An 18,367-nucleotide genomic window follows, 5' to 3' on the forward strand; every position below is an offset into this window, starting at 1 on the left:
GTTAGTATCGAGGGCTTGATAACATCTAGAATCCAGTCTATAACACCCAGAAGTCAGGTATGTGTTCATCACCTGCCCCTCATGTAAAACATAAGGACAGCTTTTGCCTCCAGCTTTTGATTTTTGTTTTCAGGGTGGCAAGGCACAGATGTATTCTGTCCCCAGAGAGTTTCAAAACTCAGAAACATATCGTCCAGGGAACCAAAGCAGCAAGCCATTTATCATGAAACAAACCCTTCTGACAGTGGTGGATCATAAGCACAAAGAATCAACCCGATTCTATATATAGACAAGCAAATGCAATCTTGCCAGGGTTCATTCAGCAAGTCTACATAGGAAATTCATTGCTTAAACTTTTCATTTAAGGTACAGTTTTGTACCTTAAGCCGAATCAATAAAATATGAAGTTTTACTATCCGAGTAAAGGGGAAAAAATAGCTGTAAGAGAATATATTGCAGTGTTCCACAGATTGCACTTTGGGAAACACCACCTTTGCAGGATAAAACTTCCCAAGACAAATGTGTAAAAATACCCGATGCCCTTCTGTCTGGGAATCTATGAGGAAGAATTGGACACTCTCTAAGCAAACATCTACATCACAAATTCTGTTGTTACATTCCCAAAACTTTAGCTCTTTGTATGTGGCAGCAAATTTCTACCTCTAGCTTTCATTCATTCTTTTTATCATCAACCGAAACAAGAAACATTGATTATTGTCCCTGCTAGAAGTCTAGAAGAAGTAAACTACCCTAACACCTGGTGATCTACCTTTCAGTTTAGGAACAATTAAAGGTCCTCTTGACTCTGTTATGGTTTAACAAAGAGCAAATGTAGAAGGAAAAAATTAACTGCCTCATATTTCCTTTTTTCTGGGAGAAAATAAGTGTTCTTGGCTGGTAGCAAATTTTTCCCATACTCCACCAGCAACATCATGGTTTCAGTTGGCAACAAGGTCACTGAAAAGAGACATTAAAATGAGCAGATGAAAAACATTTGGTCCCAAAGCTGTAAAAATGGTTTCTCAAGCAGAAGTGGAAAATAGCGAAAGATTTGGCTTTTAAAGTAAACAAGAGTGGAATTAGGAACAAAAATGCCATAAAGGGGCAGATCAATGGCCCGTCAGACTGGGGGCTGTATCTGAGAGATGCATCGAGGGATGCTGAGAGGCAAAGATGCTCCTTTTTTTCTAGGTGAGGGGCATGCTCTGAACATTCCTAACTTCTCTATCAGGTTTGTCTAAGGAATCACAGGATCCCAGAACAAGGGAGTATCCCTAATGCTCGAGGCAGGTAATTCAGAACAAGCAAAAGAAGTTTCACTCTGCATTATTTTACAGGAAAAGTGTGAATAATTCAAAGGTAATACTAGTATTTAATAAAGCATAAATTTGTGTAATGGTACAGAGCCATATTCACTTCTCTTCTGCATCCCAAATGTTTAAAAAAACAAAAACAAAAAATATCTCAAAAAGATACTGCTGTTAGGAATCTGAAACAAGTAACCACCTCATCTCTGAGGGTTTTGAGAGTAGAATAAATCACTGTGGAAATTCCTTTAAATTATAAGCATTTATTGTGTGCTCACTATCTATAAGGCACTGAACTAGGTAATAACTAGGATATGGCTAAGCTTTGCCTCTAAAAAGGACTAGTGAAGCAGATATATACAAATAATGTCAACATATAAGAATTCTACTAGAAATGAAATGAGTGCCTTTTCATGTTTTATGTTCAACATGTTCTGTAAACATAAAAAGAAATTGAAGGATTATCAGTCTAGTATAGCTGATGAAGGGCTCAAATAGAAACATCACTGTATGAATCCCAACTCCAGCACTTACTAACTTTGAGATGCTGGATAAGTTACTACTTAAGTTTCCCCATCCATAAATTAGGGATGGAAAGAATATCTAGATCATGGGTTGTTGTAAGGATTAAATGCCTAAATATACATAAAGAACTTAAAGAGAAGAGATGTACATCACGTTATAAAGTGTTAGCTGAGGTTATTATTTCAGACATAAATACCTTTAAACATGCTAACTTTCCCCAACACTCCCGCCACACTCATTTCAAACTGGAAAAACCATTTTAGACATTAGAGAGCACTTAAAACTCTTGCTTTTACTCTTTAATGAATGTGACCAAACTGCTCCAATTTAGTCATGAAGTTCCTGCTGTGACTGATGCCCTTCCAGAAGGAAAATGGTGTGGCATTAAATGTTTGCACATTTCATCTTACAGCTGTAGGGCCGGAAAACAGTTTGGCGAATACGTAAGCAAAACACAGACATTCGGCTGCTTGATCATTGCTTTGTTTTGGCTTACAGTACTTACCAGGGGGATACATACCAAAAATTCTCTCCTGTAGGCCAGATATTTTTATGGTACTGAGTTAATTGCATCCTAGTGTAAAATTACAACAGAGAGGTGATGCACATCTGAATTGCACCAGTTGGTTTGCTTCTGGATGAATTCTACTCTACAGAAGCCTAACCATGTGTCTGAGTCACCTAGGTCCACACAGCTTCACTCAAGCTAATGCCCATCTCTCCTTAGAGTCTCTCAGTTCCAAGACAGTCTTGGCATAGACTGTTTCTGAGGGTCCATAGGTTATTGGCTCAAACGTAAAAGAGGGTAAGCCAAGAAGAGCTAAGTAGGGTAAAATAAGGATTGATGAAAAGGGGAGGACCACGAAAATAAAAATATGATAAAATAATGATACTGGTTTTCTTAGACAGGCAAGAAATTGTATCTAAAGGTCCTTATAAAGGAGAGATTAAATAAATGGTCAGAGGAAAGGCGGAATTATTTGAATAAATGTGTAACCTTTTCTGCTAGGAAAGTCAGCACATATTTGACTATGTGATCAGGCAATGGGAGAACAGAATTTGGAGTCAGGTAGGCTGGGTTGAAATTTTGGTCCTACTTATGAGCTATGTAAGCTTGAGCCAAAAACAAATAAATAAATAACGATTGTAGGCTTCAGCTCGATGTAATGTGTAAAACTCCTGGAACATAGGGAGTACTCAATATATAATGACCATTAACATAAAAAAGTATACTTAGTGTTTAGTTTTTAAATTAATATCACTGTTTTATTTTATTCAAGCTTTTAAGATGGTAATAAAAGAGAATAGAGATGACAAAACAGTGCTTTGTGAATGGCTTAAATTCGTTACATTAAAGAAAACCTTAGATCAAACACAGAGCTCTGTTTCTAAGAATGATGTCACTTGTTTAAGACAAATATGTTAGTCCCTCAAGCTAAGAAGCAATAACTTGATGAAGAAACAAAGTAAGTGAAGCTAAGCCTTGAGTATATGTATTGACCAATGATTACAACTTTTCAATCTCTCTCCCGTCCCTTAAGCTCTCTTGGGAATTTCCCATCTCTTTGTCTCTCAGTGCCATACTCTGGATAGTTTCTTCAGTTCTATCTTCCTGTTTACAATTCTCTCTTCAGCTCTTTCTAACCTGTAATAAGCCATCTACTCCATGTACTGTATTTTTAAATGTACTATTACATTTTCATTTCTAAGAATCCTCATTGGTTGTGTGTAAAATCTGCTTGCATTTTGCTTATATTTCCAAGCCTCTTTTTATTCCCTCAAATTTATTAACATGCCATTTTATATTCTATGTCTCACATACCCAATGTTTTCATCATCTGCATGAATGATTCTGCTCTCAATTGTTTTGGCTATCTCAGGTTCACAAGACTTTGGTTCCTTGCATGATTAGTGATTTTTGACTGTGAGATGCTCTTTTTCCTTGGAATTTATCTGTGGAAATCTTTTGAGATGTGATACAAAAGCATGTATTTCTAGAAAGGATTTGTTTTAGCTTCCATCTGGCATCTGGGGATACCTCTGGTGCAGGAAAAAGCATTTTAAATTAAAATCCTGTCTTGAGGTTTAAGTGTACCAAGGTCATTTTCATTTGAGCTGCAATGCCATGCAAGTGTTACTTGTGGTCGCAAATTTTCAGGGGAAAGTTTGGAACAGACAATTTCTCTACAGTCCCCCGAGGAAGGGTATGGGTTTATTTCTAGTTCACCTATGTGCTGAGGGTAGAGATCTTTAAGGTCCTAGCTTTGTAGGAGGCCTCACATTAAACTTCTCACCTTAGGCTTTGTCTTCTTTTCCTCTCTTTGCAAAACCCTGACAAGTATGCTCAAATTCTCCTGGTTGGAAAAATGACCTCAAGACAAAAGCCAGTTTCAGTATTTTTTGAATTTCTCTGTTTTTTAAAGGTAAGAATATGTTGTATGAAATCACAGTCAAGCCTTCTAATACTGATATAAAGACAACTCAAAAAAAGCTGTAAGACATTCTATTTTAAAGAAGCAGAAAGACTTGGGGCACCTGGGTGGCTCAGTCAGTTAAGCATCTGCCTTCAGTTCAGGTCATGATCCCAGAGTCCTGGGATCAAGCTCCGCGTAGGGCTCCCTGCTCCGTGGGAAGCCTGCTTCTTCCTCTCCCACTCCCCCTGCTTGTGTTCCCTATCTCGCTGTCTCTCTCTCTCTATCAAATAAACAAATAAAACCTTTTTAAAAAAATAAATAAAAAAGCAGAAAGACCAAAAACTTGATTCAGTGCTACCAGGAAATATGCAATAGCATGAATGATAAAGGATGTAGAAAACATGTAGTCTCTAGATAATTTTCTCAGTAGGGTCATCAAATGGTCCTTAAGCCTCCACTGAAAGAATCCAGGAAAATCTCTGTGAAAGTGTGCCCAAAGAACTGTTTTCATTATTTCAAAGGAAATAGTATACTTACCTTCAGAAAGCTGACACGGGTCAAACAGAAAGGGTTTTTGTTTGTTTGTTTGACTAAAATTGTATCAGCCCAGCATAATGGCACAATTTGGCCACTTTGAAACAAAAACTCTGATTAAGACTTATGTAAGTCTTTGATGAATATAGAGGCACATTGTTTAATACTTAGAAGGTACATTTTTTTAAAAGTAATAAGATCAGAGAATCTCAGCGTTCACATGTAAAAGGAACGGTAATGAAAAGGGTCACTAAGGGTAATTAGGATAACTGGAGAATGACTGTTTGAATTTTGCATGCAACATTGGTAACTATATAGGGCTATTAAAGATTTTTATATTATATAAACATACCATGTATGATTAAAAATGGATGGCGATTATGTTGAGTAAAAAGATGTGAATCCATCAGCTGCTAAAACACAACCCATTCATGACTGTTCTTCAGGAAAATTCAATTCAGTTCAACCTCTTCCAACCTATTCCATTGTCATAAGTACACAAACAAAAATTACATTGCAAATGTTTTTGTTCTCTATTTTCTCCAAACATTCTTTTTTTTTGTGAAAAGGAAATTTTATTCCTGTTCTCCTTTTCCCGCTTCTGTACTTCTCATTTATCAAAATGTCAACCTTTAATTCCAGTTGTCTTGCTTGTTTATCCTTCAAATCTTAATTTATTCCTAACTTTACTTGTCCTTTTTCTAACCACCATAGAAGCCTGTTGTTATTCCAGAAAATCTGTTCAAAACATTGCAATCCCCAATGTGCTAGGGGAATATGCATTGGCTGATTCCCAGTTCTTTTTGGTTTTTATCTTCAATTGCTACTTTTCCCTGAATATCTTGTAAAAAACAATTTAAGATTCACAAGCTTACTGACTGAATTGATCTTGTTCTGTTAACAGAAGCCCATTCCTTTCTGAGATGCATTATAGCTGCCTCCTCGCCTAATGGGATTAAAATCACATATAGTCACATGATGAGCAACTAATAGGAATGGAATAGTCTTTGTATATTACCACGTATACTAATCAAAATGGTAATTTTTATTCTTAATTTTGGCTATTGATGAAGTCTGGCATGAGTGAACCATTGCAAAAGTCATTAGAATTAGTCTTTTGCATAAGCAAAACACTAAGAACAAGTGTAGTTGTGAAAGTATTTCAGAAAGCTGCAGAAACACAATCTTGCCATAGCCAACTTCTGCAAGCTAAGAGTTACACAGCTCTGTCTCGTAAGCTTCTTACATTGTGTGATCACCACTCTGGCTTTCACAAAAAGAGCAAAAAAATAAAGTCAAAACCAACACCGTACCTTCTTAAGCATTTCAGGAAAGTCAAAAAGACAGAAACTGTGTGCAACAGAGGAATTCAAAAGTAGTATACTGAACCATTAGTTAATATCAAAACAATGAGACACAGAAGGGCAGGAGAGTATGAGAATTCTTCCAATGGGATTATTCCATTCCTTACATGATGGAGTAACCTGCGACTTATTTCCACAAATATGTACTTTTTCTTTCAGTTTCATCAAGTAACTCTAAATCATAGATGGAACGGGAAATGGGGAAGAAGTACAAGTGACTCAAAAGAAAAAGCAAGCTGTTTTAAGTATTAAGAGTTGAGAAAGAAAAAAAGAGAAAGGAACCATCAACCGGATGGTGATGAGTCAGTCAAACACACGTGCAAAAGAAAACTTGCCTCCGTCAGCAAAATGCACAAATTAATAATTTACCAGTAAGTGGTAAAGGCATTTCTCAGAAAAATGTCAATAAAGTCACCTCCTCCCACCATGTACATTTTCTTTGCAAGGGCAAAAAGGCATTTCCTTTACATGATATTCTTAAAATCACCTCTGGCCTAGAAAAATGGTAATTCAAGGCCAAGGACAAAGACAAGATTCCTGGTAATAAAGGGAAAGAGTTTCTAAAGTATGTTCTATCGTGGACATTCTATCGTGGAAAATCTTACCTGATTTTTTACAGGTATCAACAGATGATTCAGAGATGTATAGGAATTATCTCTAAATTTTCCCATTTTACCTAAGACACAAGTAGTTTGCTGCCTTTACCATTTACACTTCTACAATTATAATCAAGAAATTGGGTGATACACACATAAAGATAGGCATGTAAATAAATTTCCAGTAGATTATAAATTTTATATTACATTATTTGTTATGATACACTATGAAGTCAGATCTAGGAGGAATTTTTTTAGTGCCCTTCTTCAATTTAGTTTGCTAATTTGGGAGCAAGTTCTTAATTTTATTTTTAAATAATATCAAAGAATGAAGATTTTCTAGTCCTTGATATTTCACACTGAAATATTTCATTCCCTTTTATGTCAAGAAATTCTTTCTTAGATGGAGCTGAAATTTCTTCCTATAATTTAAGGCTATTTATCGTACTCTGACCTGAATGTTGACAGAGAAGTAGTAAGCAGCCTTCCTATAATGACCATTCATATATTAGAGCCAATTATTAAATCACCTCTTTGCCCTTTCTCCTCCAGGCTGGACATATGTAAATTCTTTAGCTTTTTCTGATAGGATTTATCTCCAATTGTTTCTAAATCAATCTCTCTCTCTCTCTCTCCTTCCATCCCTCCTCCCTCTGTCTCTCTCTTCTCTGCTTAATTTTTCTCAGTCTCCTAAACTGTTCATATTTTCTTTATGAGATGATCATAACCAGTGATTATTACTTCCAGATTGTGTAACCCTTATTTTTCTGTGTATGCCAGTCCATTATTTATTTAAAAAATACTGTACTTCATTCAAGGAAAATCCCTTACTTTAGTATATGTAACCCAAACCATACTTCCTACTGAAACAGTGACATAATAGGCAATTACTTAAAGAAATTGTCCTGGTAGAGTGGAAGGCACATGAGTTAGAAACAAGATGTAAAACCCAGGTCTGACACGTAGGAACCTGTGAACACCATTAAACCCCCTGGGCCTCTCTTTACTCTTACGAAAAGTGAAGATTACTTTCCTGCACCTTACACGAGTGGGAAAGTAAATGAGATAATTAAATGGATGTCCGCCGGCAAAACAGACCCTCAAAGAGCAACTGATACTATTATTCCTACTAATAGTATATTGCCATTATGTACCTGACCCAAAGCCTATTGCCCAACTGTTTGGACAAAAGTGACCACAAGTGCTATAGTTAATCAATATATAAAATATACCAGATGCATAGCAAAGCTATACATACATACTATGCATACTATAAAATAAAGTATGCACAAATGTGTCAAAAAGGCCAAAATAGTCATCAGTTGTATTCGTTTGATGGTGTGCATGTAGTAGATTGTGAGTGAGAAAGCAGAGGCTATGAAGAAGGACCTGTCTAGAAGAGCAAGGGCTGGAAAGACTTGCAGAACAGGAGGCAATTGTGCCTGAGGCAGGAGAATGCAGAGACAGCAGAAGAGCTAAGCTGACAGGAAAGGGGTCCCACGAGGTCTAGGGCTCAGGGGTCAGGCCACATGTGACAGAACCCACTAGGAACAAGAATGATTGGACAACACAATCTTCTTTCCCCCTCTGGAATTCATATGGAATATATCTGAAACTCATGAATCCTATTTCAAGTGCCAATTCTTTTTCCTAATTCCTATAAACAGATAGGATCTTTCCCTCTGAAACACCATGTTTCTCTTGTACTACTTTCCTGACATTTACTTTAATTCAATTCAACAAATACTTAGTGAGTGCCTACTATATGCAGGCAGTATAATGAGGACAGGAAAACAATGAAAAACACAGACAGACCCTCTCCCTCTGTGAAGCTCACATTCAATGGTGGAAAGTGGGAAGCCAGATAATATACTAACATAATCTTGAGAAAACTGTCTAACATGTTAGGTGATTGCTACCAAAACAGCCCTAAACAGGAAGTAGATCAGAATAAGAGAAATTAGTGAGGAAAAAAAAATGAGGGTGTCAGCTGACATGTTAAAACCGGCAGCCTCTTCAAGAAGGTGACATTTCAGTAAAGGCTTGAAGGAGAACAGGTTAGAATCATGACAACATCTGGAGGAACCATCATTCGCTACCAAGGGAATGGCCAGTTCAAACACCCTAGTGTGGGAGGGAGGTTAGTTGGATTTCAGGGAAAGCAAAAGAGCTGGGGGAGCAGGAGGGCCATGAGTGAAGGGACGGTAATAAGAGATGATGTCAGCGGGGTGAGAAAGAATAAATACTGGAAATACTCTGACAGCAGAGACAACAAGATTTCCTGACAAATAGGATCAGAAAAAGAGAGGATCGAAGATGGCCAGAACTTGAAGTTGGCCATCCACTGAGACGGTTCATATCATAACCTGCCTTAAAATACATTTATTTGTGAAAAGTGTTATAGATCTGACTTCAAATCCTTGGCTTGTTCACTCGCTAGATGTCTGACCCTGTAGAAATCACTGCATTTCTTAAGTTTCAGTTTCCTCATCAGTAAAATGGGTTAAAAATGCCTATATCCCAAGTATTCTGCTAGGAATAAATGGGATAATACATAGAAAGCATTTCACAAGATGCCTTGTAAATAGTAAGTGCTCATTGAGAGATGTGCTTTACTGTTACTCTTAGTATACTTGCTGTTTTCATTTCATATGTTTTATGTCTACGACTGGGTTATATTCTTGAAGGAAGTGACCATTTTATTTGTTTTTGTTTTTGTTTTTTTCCTGCAGAAACGACCTGCTCTGTTTGTAGGGTTGGTATGTGCTTTCTCTGTGTCCTAATCGTGGCCTGGCTCACACAATGCTGTGGATGGGAGACCTGTTATCAGAAAGGACAACAGATGCAAATGATTGATTGGCCTTTTCGTATTTACTCCTAAAGATGATGGAAACTATACACATTTTCCTCGTTAGTCATACAAGGATTTTCATAAAATATATCAGCCTTAATACAAGAACTGTTCAAAAGTATTCTTGTTTTTAAAGTATCCTGTTTAAATTTGCTCAAGTCATTTGGCAATCTCTTCCTCTCTCCCAAGCTTGTAGCAATTCTCTTCAATTTGGCATCATATGTAAATTTAATGAGCATTTGCTCACTTTCATCATCCAGGTCACTGGGTCATTGATTCTTATTTTCTTTTGTGCTTTTAGTGCAAACAGACTATCTCCATCCATCTTTTCCAGTCTTTCTATGGACAGTATTGTCCTATTTCCATTATACTTTAGGAAAAAGCATCTTCATTTTCAATTACTACTAAAATGGAGAATTGTTATTTCATTGGAATGTAATTTTTTTAACAGACTATCTCTCACTTTTTTCTCTTCCCATTCTAAAAATGTGTATGCAATTTTAGGAGTTTATCTTTCTTTAAATCCTGGCCTTAAGACTATCCATATTTAACATCACTATTTATTCAAAACCACTCAGTTCTTAAATTCAAATCTACAAAAATTATTATTTGGTCTGTTGGTTCCTAACCTTTATTTCCGTATAATATTCTCTACCCCTATAATACATTGCTATTTAAAAAAGTTATTTAAAGTGTAATTGAATTACTATGCAGGAAGAATAACAACAACAACAAAAAAAAACAGAAGTGGGAATAATTTGAATAATTATTAAAGGAATAATTACAAGACATGATAAGCCAACAAAGCACTGATGCAATGAGAGGTTGATTGTTGGCAGAGGTTAATGTTGTTTAGTAACAGGGATCTTCAGGGAGTAGAGCACAGAAAAGCAGTAGCAAAAAGTTTTTATTAAGTACCACATACTATGATACAAAAAATAGTAAGTTCTAAATGCTACAACTCTGGTCACTACAGTCTTTTCTAAAATGTCTAGATCTATTTATTCTTTTAATCTCTTTCACACCTCTATGAATATTCTTTCTAGAATACAATTTTAATTATGTTACTCCTCTGCTTGAAACTCTTCATTGACTCCTCTTGGCCCGCTGGATAAAGTTCAAACTTCTTAGTATTGCATAAGAGGTCCTCCAGTTCTTACGGGCTTATCTCCTCACCCTGCCTATTACCCCAAACCCTCACTATTCTATAACCATGTCGAACTTGATGTTCTACTTAATCAAGGAACAAGATGGTCTTCCTTTTCTAAACCTCCTCTACAGAATGGTCCTTGTTTGCTTTTTTGTTATTCCCTTCCCTCCTTCCCCTAGGAACTATGTATTGTAAATATTTCTATCATAACACATAAGATTCTGAGGTTGACATCCATTACTTTTTTCTAGCCATCTTTTTTTTTTTTTGGAAGCCCTCCTTCAGGTGATACCAGGGGCCTATTAATTATGTGGTCTACCTCTTATGGCAGACGATAAGCTCATGACACATACTAGCTAGTCAGAATATCCATAGGAATTGTTTATCCTTTGGACATAGGGATTGGCCAATAGTGATCTATTACCTAATCAGAAAAAAATCATAGCCTTTTGTGGAAACAGAAACTCTGTTGTGATGAAGGAAGTTTGCTCTTTCTCTGAGCTCGTTAGGATCACAAAGTTGAAGACTCTACCAGCCTAATTTCTTTGGGGCCACCTATCTAAGAATAATCTAGATAGAGATGAAGAGCTAAGAGGCTGATAAAAGATAGATTTCTGATGACGTTATTAAAATACCTGGAGTCAACCATTACTAAAACTACTACTACATCTCAGATTTGTCAGTTTTTCAGTCAACAAATTCCTTTTTATTGCTTAAGATGGTTTGAGTTAGGTGTCCACATTTAAAATGGATATATTGCTACTAATACTCAGTTACTGCACTGACTTATTTATATGCTGTCTCTCCTTTGTGCCTTATTGTTATATCCCTAGTACTTAGCACACAGTGCCTGGAATATGAGCGGAGGCTTATCAAATTATTTTGGAATGAATGCTCCAGCCAAACTGGTTGATAAAATATAGTAGTGCTTTAAGAACAATGGCTCTGGAACTTAAGTTCCTGGGAAACATACCCTTAGAATTGACCACGACTCAATGTCCTCATCTTTAAGATGAGAATCATGAAAATAATGATCCAATAAGGGGATTATGAGGATTCATTGAGTTCATAGATGTAAAATTTGGCAGAGTGCCTGGCACCAAGTAAGCATGCAACAAACGTTAGCAGTTGATCTTACTTATAGCTGTACAAATATCCATATTACCTGTCATACATCCCAGAATGACATAGTTTACCCATGCTACCTACAAAGTTAAAATGGCTACTGCATATTATCTACCTATTAACTTACCTGATAGAAAGAGCCTGAGAGAAGCCAAGTCAGAGACCTAGACTAAAGCACAAGGCCTGATACAGAGATTCTCATCTTAAGTCCCTGATTTCAGGGACTTGTTTCAGCCAAATTGTTCTAATCTTTACTTTTCCACATTTACATTTGAAGATTATTTTTCAGATATACCAACAGTACCTGGGCCACTATTTTTCACTAAATTTTTAGATGTTTGATTTCAGCCAAATTGTTCTAATCTTTACTTTTCCACATTTACATTTGAAGATTATTTTTCAGATATACCAACAGTACCTGGGCCACTATTTTTCACTAAATTTTTAGATGTTTGATTCAGTATGATGTGAGTGAATCCGAACAATGAGGACTCATCAAGAAAGCATGATGAACAAGTAGACAGAAAATCAGTAAGGATATAAAAAACTCGAACAACTCTATCAACCAACTTGACCTAATTGGCATAATATATTCCAGTCAACAACAGTGGAATACACATTCTCTTGAAGTGCATATGGAACAGTTACCAACAGACACCAAATTCTGGGCCATAAAACAAGCTTCATCTCTAAGAAAATTCAAGTCTTACGGGAATATGTTTTACTGACCACAATAGAATTCAGTAAGAAATAAATAACAGAAAAAAATTCTGGAAAATCTTCAAATATTTGTAAATGAAATAACACAAGTTAAATAACCAATGGGGCAACTAATAAATCAAATAGGAAATTTAGAAAGTATCTTAAAGTGAATGAAAATGAAACCTCAATGTATCAAAATCTGATGCATACCTTAGGCAGTACACTTAAGAGAAAATTTATGGAATAAACATCTAAATTAAAATAGAAGAAAGGTCTCCAATTAATAACCTGAACTTACACTTAAGAACCCAGAAAAAAGAATAAGTTAAATCCAAAGTAAAAAAAGAAGGAAATAGTAACGATTAGAGAGGAAATCTATGACATAGAAAGTAAGAGTAAGACTCAATTAAACCAAAGGCTGGACTTTGGAAAATAATAGGTATAAACTTCTATCTACACTAATTAGAACAATAAGGATAAGACAAAAATTAACAATATCTGGAGTTAAAGAGGAGACATTATTAGAGAATCTGTGGTTATTAAAAGGATAAGAGAATATCATGTACAATTTGATGCCAATAAATTAAACTTCTTAGATGAAATGAGCCAAATCCTAGAAAAGATACAAAGCCCACTCTAGAAGCATAAATAACCTGAATAACCTGCTAATATTATCAAAATTAAGTTACTAGTTAAAAATCTTTCCATGAAGGAATTCCAGGCTATATTGGCTAACTTGCTGTACTGATAAATTCTACCACATATTTAACAACAACAACAATATATATGTGTGTGTGTGTATATATATATATACACACACACACATATATAAATTCTATATAAATTCTCCCAGAAAATTGAAAAAAAAATAGAAGGTAATAGTTTCTATGAGGCTAGCATTATAGTGATAACAAAACCAGAAAAAGATGTTACAAGAAAACAAAACTACAGACTGATATCCCTCATGAACATAGATGCAAAATTTCTAAATTATGAAATAATTCACTATTATGAAAATAAGGGTCAGGTCACAAATTGGTAAAAATATTATTTGAATATCATATATCTGATACAGAACCTATATTCAGAGTATATGAAGAATCTTCAAAAATCATAGTAAGAGGAGTGCCTAGGTGGCTCAGTGTGTTAAGCGTCCAACTCTTAATTTTGGCTCAGGTCATGATCACAGGGTCATGAGACCGAACCCCAGAGTGGGCTCCATGCTCAGTGCAGAGTCTGCTTATCCCTCTCCCTCTGCTCCTCCCCCTGGCTCATGCTCTCTTTCAAATAAATAAATAAAATATTTTTTAAAAACCTCAGTAATAAGAAAACAAACAATCAAATTAAAAAAAACATGGGCAAAGGATTTGAACTGACTCTTCATTAATGAAGATATATGAGGGAAAATATGCAAATGAAAAACTGGTCAATATCATTAGTGGTTATGGAAATGTAATATACAACTACAGTGAGATACCATTACAATATCTAAAATTAGGGGTGCCTGGGTGGCTCAGTCGTTAAGTGTTTGCCTTCAGCTCAGTTCATGATCTTGGGATCATGGTACTGAGCACCATGTTGGGCTCCCTGCTTAGCAAGGAGTCTGCTTCTCCTTCCCTCCTCCCCCCCCACTCCAGCTCATGCTCGCTCTCTCTCTCTCTCTCAAATAAATAAACAAAATCTTTAAAAAATATATCTAAAACTAAAAGACCTGATTATACCATGTTTATGTTGGTGAAGATGTGGAGAAAGTAGAACTTTGATACATGTTCAGCGGGAATATGCCATGGTACAATGGTACAACTACAGTGGAAAATAGATCAGCAGTCTTAAAACACTGAACATACCTATCATATTACCTGGACATTCCAATTCTAGGTATTGACCCAAGAGAAATAAAAGCAAATATACATACAAAGACCTGCACACAAATGTTCATAGCAGCTTTATTTGTAACAGACAAAAACTAGAAACAACCCAAATATCCAGGAGAATGTAGAAATTGTACTGTATCCATATATTCTACAACATGAATGTATCTCAGAATCATTACATTGAGTGAAAGAGAGCAGACAAAAACGAGTACGAGTACATACTTATGATTGCATTTATATAAAACTCTAGAAAATGCAATTTACTCGATAGTGAAAAAGTTGATCAATGAAGGAGAGAGGAGAGATGGGAAAGTGATTAGAAAGAGGCATGAGACAACATTTGATGGATATGCTCATTAACTGGATCATGGTAATGTTTTCACTGTGTATACATATGTCAGAATACATCAAATTGTACCTTCTAAACATGTACAGTTTACTGTATTTTAATTATACCTCAGTATAGCTGTTAAAATTTTTTTCTTGTGAAGTCTTCTTTGAAAATACAGTAGATCTATCATCACTTGAAAACACACAGGAAGGACAGTATTTTAGTGGTACTTAAAGCATAAAGATACATAGATATGAAGACAAGCCCATAGCTAACATCATACTAAGTGGTGAAAGTTAAAACCCTTTCCTCTAAGATCAGGAATGACAAGGATGCCCATTCTCACCATTTCTATTCAACACGGTACTAGAAATCCTAGACATAGCAACTAGACAAGAACAAGAAATAAAAGGTATCTGAATCAAAAAGGAAGAAGTAAAATTATCTCTTTGTGTAGATGATAGGGTCTGATATATAGAAAACCCTAAAGACTCCACCAAAAATGCAACTAATACATTAATTCAGTAAAACTGCAAGATACGAATTCAATATACAGAAATCAGTTGTGTTTCTATACGCTAACAATGAACTATCTAAAAGAGAAATTTAAAAAGCAATCCCATTTACAATAGCATCAAAAGCAAAGAATACTTAGGGATACATTTAACCAAGGAGATGAAAGACTTGTACACTGAGACAATAAGACATTGATGAAAGAGATTGAAGAAGACACAAATAAATGGAAAGATATCCCATGATCTTGGATTGGAAGAATTAATACTGTGAAAATCTCTCTACTACCCAAAGCGATCTACAGATTCAATACAATCCCTATCAAAATTCCAATGGCATTTTTCACAGATATATATAGATATAGATATAGATATAGATATAGATATAGATATAGATATAGATATAGATATAGATATAGATATATCCCCATATCCTAAAGACCTCAAATAGCCAAAACAATCCTGAGAAAGAAGAACAAAACTGGAGGCATCTCACTTCCTGATACAAGCTATATTACAAAGCTATACTGATCAAAACAGTATGGTACTGGCAAAACAAAACAAAAACAAAAATGGTTACAAAGAACCAGTAGAGCAGAAAGAAAAGAGAGTCTAGATATAAATCCAAGCATATGTGGTCAACTAATTTGTGACAAGAGCAGTAAGAACACACAATGGGGTGTCTTTACAATAAATGGTCTTGAGAAAACTGGATATCCCTATGCAAAAGAATGAAACTGGACCCCTATCTTACACCACTCACAAAAGTTAACTAAAAATGGATCAAATATTTCAATGTAAGGCCTGAAACCATAAAACTCCTAAAGGAAAACATAAGAGAAAATATCCTTGACTTCAGTCTTGGCAATGAATTCCTGGATAAGACACCAAAAACACAGGTAACAAAAGCAAAATAAACAAATGGGACTACATTAAACTAAAAGCTTTGGCACAGCAAAAGAAACGATCAATAAATGGAAAAGGCAACCTACAAAATGGGAGAAAATGTTCACAAAATATATATTGGATAAGGGAGCAATACATACAAAATGTATAAAGAACTCACACAAATCAATAGCAAAAAAAACCCCACAAATAATCTAATTAAAAATGGGCAAAGGATGTGAATAGACATTTTTTCCCAAAGAAGACAGAAAATTGATTAAATGATCCATATAAAAAGGTGCTCAACATCACTAATCATCAGGGAAATGCATACCAAAACCACAATGAGACATTACTACATAACTGTTAGAATGGCTACTCTCAAAAAGATAAGAGATAAGGGGCACCTCGCGGGCTCAATCAGTAGAGCATGCAAGTGACTCTTCATCTTGGAATTGTGAGTTCTGGCCCCATCCTTGAATTGCACTACTAAATATTTATCCAAAGGATACAAACATAGTAATCTGAAGTGGCACACCTCCCAATGTTTATAGCAGCAATGTCCACACAGCCAAAATATGGAAAGAGCCCAGATGTCCATCGACTGATGAATGGATAAAGAAGATGTGATATATAAATACAATGGAATATTACTCAGCCAACAAAAAGAATGAAATCTTGCTATTTGCAATGACATGGCTGGAACTAGAGGGTATTATGCTGAGTGAAATAAGTCAATCAGAGAAAGACAAATACCATATGATTTTACTCATATGTGGAATTTAAGAAACAAAAACAGATGAACATAGGGAAAGGGAAGGAAAAATAAAATAAGATGAAAATAGAGAGGGAGGCAAACCATAAGAGACACTGAACTCTAGGAAACAAACTGAGGGATGCGGGAGGGGAGGTGGTTGGGGGAAGAGGTAATTGGGTGATGGGCATTAAGGATGGCATTTGATGTAGTGAGCACAGAGCATTATATGCAACTGATGAATCACTAAATTCTACCCCTGAAACTAATAAAGTATGTGTTAACTACACTGAATTAAAAAAAAAATTTTTTTAAATATATAGTTAAAAAAACCTCATATATAAAAAATAATATATATTTTAAATTTTGATATTTTACATAAATATATTAACATATATTTTAAATATGGTTCTATACTTCCACTTATTTTTCCAAATCATCAAAAACCCTTTTACAGCCAATGCAATGATCAGTGACTTAAAAAGATATTTTCTAACACAATTTGTATCTTTACATATTATAGCATATAATATTAATGCATAATCATTGAGATAGTCATTTCCGGAGTACAAAACCAAAATCCAAATTGGTGTACCAAGGAATCTTGATGAATCATTATTTGACCTCTAGTTGTAAACAGGAATATTTCAGGAAAAATATTAGGAACAGTTTTAAAAACTTAAAACATTTATAAATCAAGTAAGTACATGGAAATCCCAGTAAATGCAATTCAATCTACACCAAAGATGAACTAGACTTTAACACTATTTTAACAATTCCCAAGTAGCTACAAGTATTAAACAAAGAGATACACATACTTATGTTAAATTAGAACAACTACGGGATAGAGATAAGAAAAATCTTAATCCACGTAACAATGGGGAAAAGTTCAGAGTGTGTCTTATTTCTGTGTCTAATCCTTGGTCCGAGATCTTTGTCAGTCAAAGTCTAGTCTTTAAAATTTCATTTATCGTGATTATTATCCAAGAAAGATCTTTAATTCCCTAAATGTCCCTTAAATAATGTTTATAAAATATGTATGTCGCTGCCTACAACCATTTGTACCGGCCAAGCAAAATAAGTAAGTATTTAAGGGGTACTGATGACAAATAATCTGTCACTGTGTAGGTCAGCTCTCTTATTAACAATAATAAAACCTGACACTGACACACCACCATTGTACAGCGATTTCATATCAAGACTCCAAACATTTATTCATTTATTCTCCCAACATTTCTTTGCATTGTTTGGCAAACATTCATTTCCATCTTGCTGATTTATAAAGCAAAACCCTAACTCATAAAATGACATGAACCTAGTGACTCTCTATTTTCTAACTCGGTCCATTTCTACCTGCCAGGAGGACGAGAAGAATAGATCTCCCATGAAAGAGTTTGGCTGCCCTGGGATTGTGGAACATCCAATTGGCACTTGGGTCTTATC

At 35.3% G+C, this 18,367-nt stretch overlaps 1 protein-coding gene across 1 annotated transcript in view; it reads right to left on the minus strand.

Annotated features, from left to right (window-relative positions):
• Positions 1-18,367, minus strand: part of TRHDE (thyrotropin releasing hormone degrading enzyme) — a 364,092-nt gene that overhangs the window by 134,582 nt on the left and 211,143 nt on the right. The window lies entirely within an intron of this gene.

Source organism: Neomonachus schauinslandi, chromosome 5, assembly GCF_002201575.2.
Source record: "Neomonachus schauinslandi chromosome 5, ASM220157v2, whole genome shotgun sequence".
NCBI lineage: Eukaryota > Metazoa > Chordata > Mammalia > Carnivora > Phocidae > Neomonachus > Neomonachus schauinslandi.